The 12,902-nt window shown below is 44.0% G+C and overlaps 1 protein-coding gene across 12 annotated transcripts in view; it reads left to right on the forward strand.

Moving 5' to 3' along the window:
• The window catches only part of LPP (LIM domain containing preferred translocation partner in lipoma), a 367,548-nt gene that overhangs the window by 196,237 nt on the left and 158,409 nt on the right, over positions 1–12,902 (forward strand). The gene's annotated exons all lie outside the window — the stretch shown is intronic.

A 12,902-nucleotide genomic window follows, 5' to 3' on the forward strand; every position in this document is an offset into this window, starting at 1 on the left:
CTTTTTGTTCTTTTCATTGTTACGTTTGTTTTGGGCAGTTGAGAAACAATACTTTTTGAGCAGAACTGAAACAGTCATCAGAGATCATTTACATTTGCTCCTGTTTAAGTATGTGGATGTTGATTTAGCAAAAATGGAGTTCAGTCAGATCAGTGCACTTTTGAAAACTCCAGTCCAGGTGTCCATCTGCAAGCATAGGCTCTGGCATCTTGAGCTGTGTGAATCCCTTGCTTTCTGCAGAGACCTCCTAATAAACCTCTTTTTCATTCTCGCTGCATGTACACAGTTCTTGCATAAACTTGCAGACCTTGTAAACAGTCTGATTTGGGTCAGTCAGTCAAAAAAACAGCAGCAACATAAACCAGATATGATTTGGTCCTTTTCCCAAAGGATTTTTGTTGTTGCAATGAATGAGAGAAGTTTTAACAGTGATTGTGCTCATGTACTGTATCAAATAATCTGCATTCATTTTGTTTGTGTGGGCCAAACATACAAATGCACGCTGTTATCGAGAAAAGCTTTGTAGGATCAAAACACTATGAGAGAGTTAACTGGAAGTGATTTGTCCTATCCATTTTTCTTTGCTGTGCTTGCGTAGTCAGCTACCATGTCTTAGAGACACATAACTTCTGAAACCACTTCACATAGGTTTTGCAATTGTCTGATAATACTGCTCACTTTCTCCTCATACTTCCTTCTTTGAGATCTGGGATTGGGTGAATAGAATGGTTTTTTGCTTTATTTTGTATCTGTAATAAGTCTATAAAAAATCAGAGTTCAACTGCAAAATTCCATAGGTTTATTTGAGTTTCTGTAGAATCAGAAGGCATAGCCCAAGTTGCTCTGGATTTGATCTGACTTTTTAAGTGCAGCAACATCCAGGATCATGTGTGCTGCCAGGCACATGCATCTGTTTATGTGGCTTTTCGCCTGCAGTTCTGGTGGAGGCTATGAAGATTTGTGCCCCTGAGCCCAGGAATGTCAGGATGAGATTCCCTATTGTGTTTGTTACAGTAGCTGATACATTTGTACATTGTACAGTAGTTGTTACATTTGACACTATGGGCAAAAAAAACCAGAATTTCAGATCTGGGACCAAATGCCACCTTTCTTCATTCAGTTTGTCAAACTTTTCAGTATTTATGGTTAACATAATTACGTCCCATGAAAAGTACAGTTACAGCAACTATTAACTATAGCCGTTAGAAAAGGCAAATGCCAGAGTTGAATGCATCATCTGCTGTAATTAAAAAGGACTCAAACAAGTCCTCGAAGGGTGGAACTAGAATGCAAAGCTTTGATATTTTTCTTTGTTTGATCTGTACTAAGTATTAAAACTGATGAGTCATTTGATGGTCTTATAGTAGGATAATAGATTAGGCTGCAAATTGTGAGGTACTTACTCAGAACATCAGCGCATTTATTAGATTACACCTTAGCTGACCTTCCCAAATTTATCAGGATAATGGCTGCAGATAGAAAAATAGAGTTACGGCTTGTTTTCAGAGAAGGCTTTTCCAGTTGTGCCTATGGAGTTAAAGCATTATAATAATTTTATTGGCATACCTTGCCCTTGAGGATACTCTTACTCTGGAATAAGAGAAATTTTATTGATCTGTTTCTTTTTTTTTTATTTTATCTTAAAATAGTTTAAAAGCAGCATAAACTAAACTGTAAAATAGTCCTCGCATGCTGGAGTAGCTGTTACCCTGGGATAATGACAAGCAGTTTATTCAACGTGCCCTACCTTCGTCGGCATATGTTCACACACGCAGGCAAGCTCTTGCAATACTCGGCGTGAGTTTAGGATTTCAGTCAGTCAGTGCAGAGGGAGGTGGACCTGAAGCAGAGGGGTTATTCCCTGGACAGTAGTTTTGGAAAGTCCATAATACTTTTCAGAATGCGGGATGTTGTTAACCCTTGACATTTCCCCATGGCCAGCAGGCCTGCTATTAAAGACACTGATGAATGACCCTCCCTAGACCATCTGGGATCGCTTACCCAGGCCTCTCTCAGGTAGTGTTTTGTCACAATTGCAGACATGAGGTGGCGTATAAACACGAAGCAGGGGAGCACTTCTTGTGTGCCAGGCAGGACATGAGGACATTGCCATGAGCTAAAATTGGCCACCGCTAATAGGGGGCAAGGAGAGAGTTTTGACACCTGAGGTCAGCAGTGCCCAGGTGGTACCTGACGTTCCTGCCTTCTTCAGGGCAGGGGAGCTTGGGAGCACCAATCTTTAGTATTGGTGGAGGGTTCACCCAGGTCCCACTCAATGCCTGTCCTGTGTCTTGGGCAGAGGTGAGAGGATGCAGTTGTCCTGCAAAGCTGTGTGCTGCCCTCTGCTCTGAAGTGATGAGAGAGAAAAGCGTTTTCTCGGCATCGATCTTTCACAGAGCAGAAAAGATCCCTCCTCCCCACGGTGGACGTCAGCCTTACAGCAGCTTTGCCTGGAAGAAGTCCTGCTGTGAGTCTGCATAGTCCGGTACCTCAGTATGAGTCAACCCTGATGTCGCTGAAGCTCAAAGTGAAAGATTATCTCAGGCTTCATTTCTAATTAGTTCTTGTCTCTGGGTTGAGGCAATCGTCGTGAGAGTCCTCTGCAGTGGAGGCTTTCTAGGCATCGATAGTTTACTTCATATTGGCCATCAACAACGCGTGGGTGAGAAGCAGCTTTCGGTCATCGTCACCTCAGCCCCGAGCTGAGCCCGTAACTTGCAAGTGAAAGTCTCTCCGACTGAGTCACAGAAGCGGCCAAAAGTGATCAAAATGCTGGGGTTTTCTTTCAAAATTGCACATAGCAAAAACAGCAGAAAATCACAAGACTAAGTTGTCATCTTCAGCTGCAACACTGCAGTGTCTGAGGATGCTTTCTGTCGTGTGAGCTGGAGGGAGAGGGACCACGTTTCATGAATTTCTCTGGAGCTGAAGTTTTAGAAAGGACCCAACAGCAATCGAGCTAGGGAGTTTTGTGTGACCTTCCTGGAACTGCCAGGTCCAGCCTTCCTCATGCAGTGATTGAATTGGAAAAGGAGACTAACGTGATACCAACATCACTGAGGTTGCAACAGCGTGCTAATAAATCAGCTTGCCTTAAGTCTCATTTGAAGAACTCCAGATGCCTTATAAGAAAATCTAATTAATATTTTTCCCCCATTTGGTAAAATTTAGAAATGTTAGCGTGATATATAAAGTGCAGAGATTCTCTTGTGCAACTGCAGTGTGTTCTCTATTTACATATTATACCTTCTAAATTGCATTAACCCATTGGAAAATTGAAAGGTAGAGAACCCTTTCATTAGTAAAAGGAGGTCGTATAGGCAAGGCATTTAGGTATCTAACTTCCACGGATGGGAGCAGGGGCTATGCCTACCTTAGATGAATCCTAAGTAGGGGACATGGGGGATGTGGTCATCTGACTACAATATTAGAGGGTATTTTCCTCAACTTAGTGGGTTTTTTTTTTTTTTTAACTGTGCTGCTTAAATCTTTGCTTAAGCGATGTGTGCAGCAAGGCCTTAAAAAAATATGCCAAATTTCAGCCCAGAAAATAAATGTTTACATTTTTTTAAAAAAAAGCAGGAAAACTTTTGTGACTGTGGAGAAAGAGCTTCCAGCAGAGACTGTGAAAATGAAATACTGGAAATAGCAGCATATGAAAGCTCAGGGCTTTTTGTGCCTGCTGTGAATTATGTATTGAATGCTGATTGCTTTGTTTGGTATCAGAGACCCACATTCTGAAGCTCTGACTTTTATCCTCAATTTCCTATAGAGTGTCTGTTTGGCAAGATAGGACTTGGTGGGTTGTATACAAGGTAGTAAGATGTATCTGGTGCAAAGGTAATTAGCCTTTTTTAAAGATGAATACTGAGTGGCCAAAATTTACAGAGTACTCAAATAGCAGAAAAGTACTCTGATGATCAAGATCAAATGTGCTTGTCTACAGCTCTCGGAGGCAGCATGGTCCAGAGGGGACTGGGCTGGTACTCAGGAGACCTGTTTTATTCCCAGCTACCACCACCCTGCTAAATGACCTTGAGTGTAGCATTTCTGCTCTGCTTCCTCTCATAATCTCTCCTGTGTGTTTAGCTTGGCAACCGCTTCCATGTGATTTGTGTCTTATTACCCATGTGTACAGCATTTAGCAAAAGGAAGCCTTGGTCTGGGTTGAAGGCCTTTAGGTGATGTGGTTGTACAAATAATTAAAAAAGAAAAAGAAATTGTTTTGCCTTTTTCCAAATGGGGAAAATGAAGCCAGAGTTAGGTGAGGTACCTGAAGAGTCATGCCTATGTATCTGCCTCTGCATCGTGGCTCCAGCCACGAGACACTTGCTCCTCACCCAAACTGTCAGCCGAAATGAATGAGAATGAGTTCTATTTCAAAATATTACTGTGAGCTGCAGATCAATACAGAAGTAAATAAAAAATTAGTGATACATTTTCATTAAGCTCCAAACCTACTGGGAAAATAATATCTACTAATGTCTGGAATTTAAGAGGGATTCAAATGTTTGACAGCATTGGTTGTTATTCCATTTCTTCTTTTGAGAACTGGTTGGGATTAACAAAAGCGGTGGGAAGGAAATGGATGTTATTTGCTTGCAAAGCGATGGGGCAGGATTGAACAGTTTCTGCTACAGAACTGGAAACCACGAAATGAGACAATATGTTCAGTGCTGAAGACTTCCTAGGAGCATTTTTCCATGTGCATTTCTAATTTTAGTGCCCCATTTATATCTGTGCCAGGAATGCACATGCACAGCTAAGAGTTTGGGTGTTTATCTTTGTTTACATGGAGCGGTATCTTCAATCATGAATGAAGCTGACTAGTCAGCAAAGAGAAAAGCATTCCCCAGCGTAGAGAAAAGCTCTATGATTTGTATTGGTTTGGGCTGGGGGATTGACATACGGGCTACATAAAACCCAGGCTGCTAAAGCTCTCTTCAGATCAGTGCATGCAAATTTACTAGTCCAGGCTCAGAGTCTGATTTCCTTGTTCCTGTTATTTGCCTGAGCCCGGATTATTAACTTGGTGTGCACTGGAAGAATTTTGCAAGAGCAGTCCACTTTGCTGGTATTTCCGTTGTCGTCAGGAATGTTTTTCTTTCTTTTAAGATGCAAACAAATGAGAGAATGGAAGAAAATTTAGGGGTACAAGCAGATTAACGTTAATTTGGCAGGTTCAGAATTAATTTCCCCCTCCTGTAACGTTTGCGTGACAATGAGTTTGCATTTCCTGACTTAGGGGGCTCAGTGGGATTTGGCTTTTTCAGGTGTTCAGAATATTGCTGAATCTTCTTTAATGCAATTTGGACTGAAATTGGCTAAGCTTCTGCTGTCTTCAGATTCGATATTTGGGGTAAATGTGAATGCCCAGATCTCTCTCTGCTGGACTGAACACGTCTAATCTGTGAGCATCTGTGCAGCTGTGTCAAAAGGATTTTGATTCAAGCAGCACAGTGTGGTAGGTAGAACACAGCAGTGCTTTTCTAGTAACAAATTGCACTCTGTAGTTTTTCATTTGAGGTAGGTGTATTTTACCGCATGTGGTTTTTTTAGAGCTCTTTTGGTTGTGGGACAGCAAGGGTGGAACGAAGCTTCCTGCAGAAGTGCCAAGCCAAGAAGCATCCCCTGGCGCCTGAGGGAGCTCCGAAAGGCTGGCGGCAGTCTAGCTGTGCCTACCTTTTGGAAGGACTGTCCAGCTTCTCCAGGGCTGTGGGTGCTGCGTGAGGTTTTCAGTGAAGGCTGCGAGTTGCCACTGCTTCCCCACAGGCTTGGGGTGGCTCGTGCATGGAAACCGAGGGTGGCTGTGTCTCGTGGGGACGGGCCCGAGCTGGCACCGAGTGGGCGAGCTCCAGCGCTTGTAGCAGTGCTGCTGGGGAAGTGGGGAGCTCGCGCAAGGCAGTGTGTCCGGGAAACGCGCTTCCTCCTGCAGGTCCCATCTCCGAAGGCAGAACAGCATTATTGCCTTGTGAGGGTGGTGGTGGAGACTGTTGCAAGGTTAGTGCTTTCGAGGAGGCGATGGGCACAGCCAGCGGCTGTTTTCATGTACGTTTGGATTCAGCCTCTCCCTCCAAGAAGGGGGATCTCCCTGCGCTTGTGGGCAGCAGCCAGCACGTGCAGCTAGCTGATGCTGTTCTGATTAGCAGATGCTTCAATTGGTTGCATCTGTTGGCATATATTAAACATTAATCCTTCTGATAAGAGCATGTCTGTTAAGAGTTTTTAAAAAGTTTTCTGAGATCCCAGATTACCAGCTTGTCACAGAAGAACAGGATAAGAGTGACCTTTGCAGGGTATTATTTCTTCCTGTTGTACTATCATCAGAGTGAAAATAAAGCACCCTAGCCCTGCTGTTTCTTTCTCTGATAGATAATCAGGTTTGCAGAAATCTTGGTAGAGTTTACTTTCCCTTTTCCCCTTTTCGTTTTTTGCATCATTTGGGTTTTCTGCCTATGTGCTTGGCTACAGCTTTAGATGACGACTACTGTTGAATATATTGGACTTTAAAATCTATGCAGGCATCTCAAATTTGTATGTGGATAAAGATAAACATTTACTTTGGGAACTGTGATAAAAAGCAAATAGTACCTCATAATTTGATCTTTTTTTTTTCCTTCTGCATTCATGATTATTTTGTTGTGAGCAGCTGAGAGCTGGGCTCTTACTTTCTAAAGCTGTTCAAGGCCTTCTACCTATTGTTAGGTTTTGTTTTCTATCTTTTCCCCCACAATGGCACCAAGCTGCTGTATACTGTCACTTCAGGAAATCTGTCATCATTTCCCCATCCTCAGTTTTTGGCACTCACGTTGGATTGGCAGTTGTCTCGAAGGGCCCCAGAGCACTTCACAAGTGATCCACAGGTATGGGCAGCGAAACACGGCCACCTCTGGGGCAGAGAATTGCCTTTAGCTGGGCCACAGCCTCTGCTTGTGTCCTTGCATGGGTCGATGCATCTGAGTGCTTCGGCGGCGGTAAATCTACCACCACCGCAGCCCTGTGAAATGCAGAAGTATTCATGCTGTTTCACAGGTGAGGGAGAAACCGAGGCATGGGGGGGTTAGATGACTTGTCTGGCTTGTGTGCTGGTCACTGGAGGAGCTGAAGCTGAGCTGCTGGTGCCCACGACGCTGTCGTAGATGTACAGCGCCGTGTCGAGTGCGAGGACAGGGAGCACTTAGTCACCTCTCCTGAGGCGCCACGAAGGTCTAAGGGGTGGGCAAATGCATCTCCCTCTGTCCTGGAGTGTCCCTGAAGCAGAAGCAATAGCAAGCGTTATGTTTCTTCTGACTCAAGGTGTTCGGAGATGCTTAACACTCAGCTACAATTCAGGATTTTTTGATCTACAGGCTTGCTACAATGACTTCATAGTAAACCCTGAAGAATTCAAACCCCCAGGTTCAGCAGGTTGTGGTGTCCCAGACCTGTATCATCACTTTCTGATCTCACCAGGACTTTAGAAGCAGGAAGCTGTTTTCCCTAGCTGGAAAGGCTGGAAGGAAGTTTATAAAATTCAGCTTAGTCTCATGGCACAAGTCAGTGATTTCTGCAAGTGTGCAGCAGCCACTCTCCTTCGCGCTGCCTGGTGCAAGGGAGCAGCCTGGTGTGTTTTGAAAGGAAAGCGCAGCTGACTAATGTAGTGCCTGCCAGTGTTACCGGCTAGCGTGGGCAGTGGAGGCAGGGATGCAGTCTGGCCCGCCATGTGCCCCTGGGTGCCTCCCCGGCTCCCAGCCTCTCCTGCTTTTCCCTATGCTTCGCCCTCCCCCTCCTGGGATGTGATCGCTTGTGCAAACCTGCTGTGGGGTGGTGCGTGGGCCCTGCAAGGAAGATGAGGCAGCAGAAGGGAATCTGCTGGATCCTATTTGCGGAAAACCCAGGGAACTGAATCAAATCAATCCAGGCCGCAGTTGTGTCTTAAAGCTTGGTGCTTTGCTGTCCTGTGAGCTTATGAGAGAGGAGCGTGTGTGGTGGCTTATGCCCAGCACAACTGGAGGTTTCTGCTGTGTTCACACCTCATCCTTGCTGCATCCCCTTCTGGTCAGCTCTCACCCCCTGAGAGGGGGCGCAAAAAGGGGCTAATATCTGGGCGCTCTCAAATGCAGAGCTAAAGCTGGGCCCTTCCTCTTCCGCAGTGTGTGTGGTCTCAGAGGCTGGGGAGGAGAGACCCAAACAAGTGATTGTAGGGGAGCGAAGGCCGGCTGTAGTGTGGTGCCAGTTGTGCTTTCAGTGGCGCACTGGCTGGCCCGTGTGCGCACACACGCGCGCACACGCACACACACACACACACACACACACACACACACACACACACACACACGAGTGCCGAACCTGCTGCACAGGCAACCTGAGCTGCTGCTGTTCTGGGTTGTGCCCCACCAGGATCCCTGACCTGAGACATAGATTGTTTGGTTGATGTGCACAGATGAATGCCAAGGCTAATACTGGGCGGAGAAGGGAAGCAGGAGAGGCAGTTAGGAGAAGTAAGGAAGGAGAAGAGGAAGGGTCAGAACCTGCGCAAGATACAAGTCACAAGTCCATAGGAAACAAGGCTTCCTTTGTTCTGCTCTTTACGGCTTCTGTTGCTTTTGTGTTGACTGTTTCTGTTCTTTGCACACTAGGAACCAGCTGTGTTTCCCTCCCTGTTAGGAAAGGAAATCGTTCAAATCCAAAGAAGCAACACACCAATGCAGATGAACACCTGCACAACAATGCAGTGGGTGGACTTCATTCTCACTGTGGCCTGCGCTGGGCATCTTCCCCAGGCCCTTCCCACTACAGTGAGAGCGATGACTTTGTGAGCACACCAGGGCAGGCAGTTGTAGCTCAGATTCACTGCTTCGAGGGCTAACAGCAGGGACTTCGGGCAGCACCCACAGATTGTGTAGTTTGAGTTTGGTGCTGTTGAGTAGGTAGATTTAGACAGGAGGAGTGAACATGCAGAGAAGAGGAAGCTTTAGCTTCATAGTCACCTTCATAGTTATATGGATACTGGTGTGGATCCTCCTGACAGGAGTTCCTGTTGAGTTGCCCCCTTTAAAAGAGGGGAGCAACTAACTTCTACAGTTATTGCAGTTTCTAAATACATTTTAAGGGTGAAGGCTGAACATGCTGGGGAGCCCTAGCATTAAAATATGGCCTTCAAAAGTTTATTTTGATTGCTTACTGGGGTCCATTCGCTAGAGCATTTGCAGTTTTTTCTTGCATTTATCTTATCCTTGTAATGCTCTAAGGAAGGAAAGATTTGATTCTTCTACTGTTTTGCAAATGGAAAGCTGAGGCACAGACTGTGCCTTTCACTGTAGAACAATGCTTTGGATGCATATCTGTGATGTTCTCAGATAGTTTTGTCATTCACTGGCCCATCATGTCTTTCATGGTCTACCCTACTGGTGAGAGAGGACCTCTCCTGGGAGCCCTTGCTGTATAGTCTGAAGTCAGAACAGACCCGTTTCCAGCCTCATTTCAGGTGAGGTGGAAAGAGTGCTCCCTGAAGAGTCTAGTGCCCTACAGAAAAGTTAAGACTAGGCCAAGCAGTTCCTAAGTTAGACCCTGCTCCCAGTGCATAAATAAACATGATACATTTATAGCCTGAGCATGCCTCAGGATTGTTGCAAGATGTTCCTAGTTCAGAACCGTTAACCATTAAAGTAAGAGGCAGATGCATCTGCGGACAGTTTAAGGGGCTGTGTCTATATTTTCTCTTATTGATTGCTTTTTGCCTTCCTGTCTGGAACCTTTTGAGAGATGACTGCGGTGCTGAGATGCATCGTCTCTTTCTGTATATTAAAGCTCCCTGAGCTTAAAAAAAAAAAAAAAAAAAGCCCATATCCAAAAGCTATGAATTGATAGATCCTTGCTATAGTTCTTCAAATAACTGTAAATTATTCCAGGCTGCTATAGTTTCATTGTAAGGAAGTTCCTTCCTTGACTCAGACTTTTTTTTTTCCTCACAGTAAAATGCAATTAGATGACATACATATCGTGGCTTGGAAGCACTTGCAATTTTCTCAGCCTTATGTTGTCAACTTTTGCTCAATAACAGGCTTGTGGACTGTGTCACTGTGCCTATGTTAGCATATATTATCACCATATGGTGTTTCAATAGTGAGCAGAGACTTGTGTGAGTATGTAAGAGAAGATGGAATGGAAAAAAATATTATTACAGCAAAATAAACCTAACCCTGCTACTTCACAGCTGAAAGCGAGAGCTCTAACTGACTGCTGTTTCTACAAGGAATCAGTGATGTCTTGGTCCAATCATACTATTGTCTTCTCCCACAGATTTAAAAACAAACAAACAAACAAAAAACAAACAAAAGATGGACCTGGCCAAAAAATGAGATTTTGATGTACTTGTTTACTTGTGCCATTGTTTGCAGTCTGAGGCTGGTTCCTCCCTTCCCAGGCTTCCAAGATATTCTGTGTCCTACAGTGAATTCTGCACTTGGAAAGTGAAAGTTTCATGTGGATAAGCAGAGCAAGAGCAAGTTGTGCAGTTTTTATGGCATTATACGTGTAAGGACAGATCAGATTGCAATCATCTTTTCTGGTTGTTAGCATAACCCAGGGCAGCAATCCTGGTGACTTGTCCATAAATAGCACTGGAGTTTATCTTTGGATTAGTGAGAGACTGTGGATGTGTTACCCACTTTGGAGTGTTTTCTAAGAAGCTGATGAGAGCCTGTTGCTGTCCTGAGAAACTCAGAGCCAAGAGGAACTGCCATCTGGTACCTCAGCAATGCTCCGGTCATCCTGGGGACACGGAGGCAATTTTGATTCCCTGTTCCAAAACTATTAACTAGTCATCTTAGGAGGAACAATTCTGTTTGCATCCGGCAGATAGCCAGGATGCACGTGTATCCTGTTCAGGTTTATGTCACGATTGTTGAGAGGGGAGGAGGAGGTGTTGAGGTTGATTACTCTGCTGGTCTGAGCAAAGACCAACCAGGAGCTCTGCATTACACATGACAGCTCTACAGTTAAGACTGTTTTGTAGCCTAAAAAATTCATGGATAAGCCACTATTGTTCAGTTGGGATTCTTTGAGGACTATACTATTCAGCAGGGAGAGTATAAATACTGTATTGAACTCTTTTTTTTTTTTTTTTCCCTCTGGAAACATTTTAACAGAGTCCACCTCAGAAGCTAAAAGTGTCCAAAGTGCAAGCCTGGGGAGCAAGGTGGCTGTGAGGGTCAGAGTGTTTTATGAGGCCCTAACAACAGAGAGCTGTTACCATGCCCAAGACAACTCTTGCCATTTAATATGAAAAGCCACAGCGATATCACATGGGGGATGCCATCATTAGGTGCTGCTTTAGGGTAGGTCTAGATCACTGTCAGGTTTTGGAGGTATCTGAAAGAACCAGCACCCCCAAAGTAGAGCTGTACAACATTGGAAGTCTTTAAACATTTTAGCTGTTTTAGCAAGACTTGCCTTTAACAGAACTTGGCTTTGACACTGTTGAGTAATGTGGTCATTTCTAACTAAAGGCAATAAAACTTTACGGAACACCTGCTGTTTCTATATTGAACATATGTGTGTGTGCTCATGTAAAATCACAAATGCATGCAGAGAACTGAGAATACAATTTATATTTGGCATCTTTCCTACAAATTGTATTTTAGAACACTTTAAAGTCTTCCTGTAAATGAAAATCATTTCAGAATCAAGCTCATTAATAAAGAGAAGGAGATGAAGTAAAATACAAAGGCAAGGAAGGAAAAAGGGGTTTTTGTTTGATTGGGGTTTTTGCATTTTGTTTTGTTTTAAAGGCAAAACAGCCATTTGATGAGTTCAATCATTTGCTGAGTGTACTCAGTGTTATCTCAGGGGGACATGTGGACAATCTCAGGAGACTGTCTGCATGATAGGAACTGCAGGGAGCCAAAAATTAAATGATGGGCTGATAGCTTAGAAAGTATAAGTGGAGGGAACATCTGAAGATCCCTAGCTCTTTTGCTCATTAGCCAGTGCTGGATTATCCCCTATAATCAGTAGTTTCCCCAGTCTGGTTTTAAATAATTAAATGTAAATAATTCATTGCTTTCTTTGGGTGATTATTCTAGATTGGAACGTATACAGCTGCTAAGAGCTATTTGACTTGAGTGTTTCCTTACTTAATTTAATCTCCTTGTTCTGAGTGACACTTCATATATGTGTACACACATGTGTACTCATACCATGTGGATGTACTAACTTCCCGTGCCACATACATGCATGCAGAGTACAAGGAGGTTTAAATTCCCCAGTACAAAGCTGTAATAAAAGGGCTGACAGTCTGGAGCTGCAATATGCCTGACCTGACAATTAAGCAAACTTATTACTGTGTCAGCCTGCCAGATGGATCATCTACTCATGATGTAACGTGTATTGCTTCTGAACGTATTGGAGTGCAGTTTCCTATTTTATGTTTGTTGAGCTGAGAAAGGGAGAGAGAGGGAAGAGACATTTTTATTTGAACTAAACCCACTCATTTCAAGTGTGTTTAATGATAGCAATATGTGACAGATAAAATCCTAGGCCCTCGTCCATGTTTATTTTAATTTCAAGCAATGGGGAAAGATGGAAGAGATAAAATTATAGACTAAAAAAGTCTCTGTTGTAAAACAGCAGCTTGAGCCCTGAAGGAGTTTTGCTCGCTGCACTCTGCAGGACGATCTGAGGTGCCAGTTAGAGCTTTGCCTGGTAGGAATTTGGGGAATTGGTCCTGAGAAAGGTCAGACTGGAGTGTTTGGCATCAGCTTCTCTAATCGTTGCCTCTAAGCTTACTAAAGATAGTACGGCAGTGCTGAAAGAGAGGAGGAAAGAAATATTCGCTCTAAGGTATCCGCCACCAACTTGGACCTCCTTTTAATTTAGTCTCACCTTGAACCTGAAAAGGAGGCAAATTTTTCTCAGACCTG

This window comes from Dromaius novaehollandiae, chromosome 9 (genome assembly GCF_036370855.1).
Source record: "Dromaius novaehollandiae isolate bDroNov1 chromosome 9, bDroNov1.hap1, whole genome shotgun sequence".
NCBI lineage: Eukaryota > Metazoa > Chordata > Aves > Casuariiformes > Dromaiidae > Dromaius > Dromaius novaehollandiae.